The sequence below is a fragment of the Acipenser ruthenus genome, chromosome 46 (assembly GCF_902713425.1).
Source record: "Acipenser ruthenus chromosome 46, fAciRut3.2 maternal haplotype, whole genome shotgun sequence".
NCBI lineage: Eukaryota > Metazoa > Chordata > Actinopteri > Acipenseriformes > Acipenseridae > Acipenser > Acipenser ruthenus.
This window is the reverse complement of record NC_081234.1, coordinates 3,883,820-3,889,851: the sequence shown is the minus strand read 5'-3', so window position 1 is coordinate 3,889,851 and position 6,032 is coordinate 3,883,820.

Here is a 6,032-nt window from a genome sequence, read left to right as displayed (position 1 = left end):
AACCAAATGTGTTTTTATATCCATTTCCAAGATTTCATTGACTTTTGTTCAAATTCAAGAGTTTACTTTTATTTAACTTGGTTGCATTATAGATAGGTATTCTGATTTTTGGTTTTAAAACCTGATAAAACACCCCCCCGATACAAAAAAAAATAAAAAATAAAAATCGGTGGATAGCCAATAAATACCAGGAAAACTGTGGAAATGGTTAATCAATTCACGTTGACTTTACCCTATTCCCCAAAAAATAAAACCTGGATGCTTATTACAGGGATTTCAAGATGTATTACAGTTAAGATACAGAGGATTTAAAACAGAATTGTGGCAAAATGTACAAAAATGCCTACACACAAACCCCAGAAGAATGTGCCCGTGACCATAGGGATTTCATTGTCAACAGAACCCGCGTTGACTTTTAGGAAACCAATGGGTTTTTATTCATGTTCAATAGTAACTATGACCCTATCTTGCCCCTATAAGGAGTTATAAGCTGTTTAATTTTGGGGGGTCATGACCTGTTACCCCCAAATCCAACAGTCTGATCTCCACCAAAAGTAATAGCAACTCAAATGGGATTGAGTGCAGTACTTGTGCAGTTTTTAGTTATTATTATTATTATTATTATTATTTATTTCTTAGCAGACGCCCTTATCCAGGGCGACTTACAATCGTAAGCAAATACATTTCAAGTGTATTTCAAGAAATACAATAACTTTTGTTCAAGCAAAGTACAAGTGTGACAAACCACAATTCAATAATACAGCAGATAATAGTGATAGTTACATCAGGATATGATTAAATAGTGATAGTTACATCAGGATGTGATTAAATACAAAGTACTACAGGTTAAACACTTGGCAGATTACAGTATTCTGAAGTACAGGATTAAATGCAGTAAAATAGGGGGCAGATAAGAGCAAAATAAAGCACATTTACATGAAGGGTGATAGTGTCCCAGGATACAAACAGAGGAGTTCTACAGGTGCTCTTTGAAGAGGTGAGTCTTGAGGAGGCGCCGGAATGTGGTCAGGGACTGGGCAGTCCTGACATCTGTAGGAAGGTCATTCCACCACTGCGGAGCAAGGGTGGAGAAGGAGCGGGCTCTGGAGGCAGGGGAGCGTAGCGGAGGTAGAGCCAGTCTTCTAGTGCAGGCGGAGCGGAGAGGTCGAGTGGGGGTGTAGGGAGAGATGAGGGTCTGGAGGTAGCTGGGTGCAGTCTGGTCAAGGCATCTGTAGGCTAGTACAAGAGTCTTGAACTGGATGCGAGCGGTGATCGGGAGCCAGTGGAGCGAGCGGAGTAGTGGAGTAACGTGGGCGAAGCGAGGCAGAGAGAACACCAGGCGGGCAGCAGAGTTCTGGATGAGCTGGAGCGGACGGGTGGCGGACGCAGGGAGGCCAGCCAGGAGGGAGTTGCAGTAGTCTAGGCGGGAGAGTACCAGGGCCTGGACCAGCAGGTACACGATTTGGCCACCAGAGGGCAGACAGAGAAAGTTTGAATGTGGCATTTTTCTGGGCACTGCGCCCACATTTCAAATCCGATCACTACAAAAATAATAATAATAGCAACTAAATTCAAACATATTGGAAGAGCTGAACGAAAAAATGGAGTTGATCGGTTGAAAACTGTAGGAGTAGGAGCTGTCCAGTTTTTAGCTGTCATTCTTGAAACAGCAAAATGTCCATATCTGGGTCTGGGAAGGTCATAGGTCAACGAAACCAGCGTAGACTTTTAGATGTTCAATAGTAACTATGACCCTATCTTGCCCCTATAAGGAGTTATAAGCTGTTTAATTTTTGGGGGTTCATGACCTGTTACCTCCAAATCCACCAGTCCGATCGTCACCAAAAGTAATAGCAACTCAAATAGGACTGATTGCAGTACTTGTGCAAAGTTTTGAGTTGATCAGTTCAAAGCTCTAGGAGGAGATGCGTGCGGAAGTTTAGTCAGAAACTGGAATAATAATAACTAGATTGGAAGTTTCTAAAGAAACTTCGTCTGCATTGTAAGTTGTTTTGGCTAGCGTGTAATTTTAATAGTGCGGTAGAAGTGGTTTCAATAGACTAATTTGTTTCATAAGCATTCATATCCTGTTATTTAGCATTTGACTTTAAACGAGAGGCCAAAGCTCAAAGTCCAAGACATTTTGAGAAAGGTCTTAATTGGTGTCTTATACATATCCAATTGTGCTTATGAGCACATGTGCAGTATTTAAGGAGATATAAGCTGTAAATGCAGTCTATTGTCCAGTTTGACCAATAACGAGTGGTCAATGGTCAAAGTCCAAGACATTTTTAGAAAGCTCTTAGTTGGTTTCCTATAAGTGTCCAATAGTATATATGAGCCTCTGTGCAATATTTAAGGAGATAACAGCTGTTAAAACAGTGTATTGTCCAGTTTGACCATGAGAGGTCAAAGGTCAAAGTCCAAGACATTTCTAGAAAGCTGTTAGTTGGTTTCTTATACATGTCCAATAGTACATATGAGCCTATCTGCAGTATTTAAGGAGCAATATACGGTCATATCTGCAGTTACAAGATTTGTCCACCAGAGGGCAGACAGAGAAAGTTGGAATGTGGCATTTTTCTGGTAACTGCGCCCACATTTCAAATCCGATCACCACAAAAATTAATAGCAACTAAATTCAAACATATTGGAAGAGCTGAGCGAAAAAATTGAGTTGATCGGTTGAAAACTGTAGGAGTAGGAGCTGTCCAGTTTTAAGCTGTCATTCTTGAAACAGCAAAATGTCCATATCTGGTTCTGGGAAGGTCATAGGTCAACAAAACCAGCGTAGACTTTTAGAGAACCAATGGGTTTCTATACATGTTCTATGACCCTATCTTGCTCCTAAAAGGAGTTATAAGCTGTTTAAATTTTTGGGGGTCATGACCTGTTACCCCCAAATCCACCAGTCCGATCGCCACCAAAAGCAACAGCTTCGCAAATGAGATAGAGTGCAATACTTGAGCAAAGTCTTGAGTTGATCAGTTTAAAGCTGTAGGAGGAGATGCATGCAGACAGAGAAAATTGGAATATGGCATTTTTGTGGGCACTGCGCCCAAATTTCAAATCCAATCACCACAAAAATTAATAGCAACTAAATTCAAACATATTGTAAGAGCTGAGCGAAGAAATCGAGATGATCGGATGAAAACTGTAGGAGTAGGAGCTGTCCAGTTTTAAGCTGTCATTCTTGAAAAAGAGAAATGTCCATATCCGGCTCTGGGAAGGTCAAAGGTCAACGAATCCTGTGTTGTCTTTTAGGGAACCAATGGGTTTCTATACATGTTCAATTGTAACTATGACCCTATCTTGCTCCTAAAAGGAGTTATAAGCCGTTTAATTTTTGGGGGTCATGACCAGTTACCCCCAAATCCACCAGTCCGATCGCCACCAAAAGTAATAGCAACTCAAGTGAGATAGAGTGCAGTAGATGAGCAAAGTTTTGAGTTGATCAGTTCAAAGCTCTAGGAGGAGATGCGTGCGGAATTTTGTTGGAAACTGGAATAATAATAATAAAGAAACCGAGAGAAAACAAGGTCTGCGTTTTACAACGCAGACAACTAGAATGGAAGTTTCTGGAGAAACTTAGACTGCGTTGTAAAACACGACAGGTCAAGGTCATTTTTTTGGATATGGCATAATTGGTTTTCGATACAGGATCTATATTTAACATGACTATCTGCAGTGTTTAAGGAGCACTATACTGTCAAATCTGCAGTTACAAGATTTGGCCACCAGAGGGCAGACAGAGAAAGTTGGAATGTGGCATTTTTCTGGGCACTGCGCCCACATTTCAAATCCGATAACTACACAAATTAATACCAACTAAATTCAAACATATTGTAAGAGCTGAGCGAAAAAATTGAGTTGATCAGTTGAAAACTGTAGGAGTAGGAGCTGTCCGGTTTTTAGCTGTCATTCTTGAAACAGATAAATGTCCATATCTGGGTCTGGGAAGGTCATAGGTCAACGAATCCCACGTTGGCTATTAGAGAAGCAATGGTTTTCTATACATGTTCAATTGTAACTATGACCCTATCTTGCTTGTAAAAGGAGTTATAAGCTGTTTAATTTTGGGGGGTCATGACCTGTTACCCCAAAATCCACCAGACCGATCGCCACCAAAAGTAATAGCAACTCAAGTGAGATAGAGTGCAATACTTGTGCAAAGTTTTGGAGTTGATCACTTCAAAGCTCTAGGAGGAGATGCGTGTGGACAGAGAAGGTTGGTATGTGGTATTTTTCTGGGCACTGCGCCCACATTTTAAATCGGATCACTACAAAAATGAATTGCAACTAAATTCAAACATATTGGAAGAGCTGAGCGAAAAAATCGAGTTGATCGGTTGAAAACTGTAGGAGTAGGAGCTGTCCAGTTTTTAGCTGTCATTCTTGAAAAAGAGAAATGTCCATATCCGGCTCTGGGAAGGTCAAAGGTCAACGAAACCCACGTTGACTGTGAGAGAACCAATAGGTTTCTATACATGTTCAATTGTAACTATGACCCTATCTTGCTTGTGAAAGGAGTTATAAGCCGTTTAATTTTTGGAGGTCATGACCCGTTACCCCCAAATCCAACAGTCCGATCGCCACCAAAAGTAATAGTAACTCAAGTGAGATAGAGTGCAATACTTGTGCAAACTTTTGAGTTGATCACTTCAAAGCTCTAGGAGGAGATGCGAGCGGAAATTTGTTGGAAACTGGAATAAGGTCTGTGTTTTACAACGCAGACAATAAAGAAACCGAGAGAAAACAATGTCTGCGTTTTACACGCCAACAATAATAATAAAGAAACCGAGAGAAAACTTTGTCTGCGTTGTAGGTTGTTTTGGATGGCGTGTAATTTTAATAGTGCAGTAGAAGTTGTTTCAATAGCGAAAATTGTTTCATAAGCATTCATATCCTGTTTTTTAGCATTTTACTTTAAACGAGAGGCCAAAGCTCAAAGTCCAAGACATTTTGAGAAAGCTCAATATGGTGTCCAATTGTGCTTATAAGCATTTGTGCAGTATTAAAGGAAATGCATTCTGTTAATAAAAGTCTATTGTCCAGTTTGATCATGAACGAGAGGTCAAAGGTCAAAGACCAAGACTTATGTGGAAAGCTCCTAGTTGGTTTACTATACATGTTCAATAGTACATATGAGCCCATCTGCAGTCTGTAAGGAGATATAAGCTGTCATAATGGTGTATTGTCGTTTGACCAATAACGAGAGGTCAATGGTCAAAGTCCAAGGCATATTTAGAAAGCTCTTAGTTGGTTTCCTATAAGTGTCCAATAGTACATATGAGCCTATTTGCAGTATTTAAGGAGATATAAGCTGTAAATGTAGTCTATAGTCCACTTTGACCATGAGGTCAAAGTCCAATACATATTTAGAAAGCTCTCAGTTGGTTTCCTAGAAGTGTCAAATATTACATATGAGCCTATTTGCAGCATTAAGGGAGACAGAAGCTGTTTAAACAGTCTATTGTCCAATTTGACCATGAAAGGTCAAAGGTCAAAGTCCAAGACATTTTTTTTAGAAAGCTCTTAGTTGGTTTCCTATACATGTCCAATAGTACATATTAGCCTATCTGCAGTATTTAAGGATGTTTTCTATACAGTTTCTATAGAAAACATAACTATCTGCAGTGTTTAAGGGGCAATATTCTGTCCACAGACCAATAAGCCTGACTTCTATTATATGTAAACTGTAATAGCAACTAAATTCAAACATATTGGTTTGTATTTTTTACTACCAATATATAATTAAAAAGAATGTCAGAACCATTTCAATATTGATTGACTATCTATAATTTGTGAAGTACGTCACAGTAATATTCTAGATGCAATTGAACTGAATCATAATGCAGCCTGCCAACTATAGAACGCCATCCAGTTAAAAACGCGTTTTTAGTACACGTTCTGAACTGAGGCAGTGACACCCTGCAGCCACCCTTCAAATACCAGGCAGGAGCTGTGCACCGACAGCTCCTGCAGCTCACTGACACAAGGAAGGCCGGTTTCATAGATGATAGATCATGTGT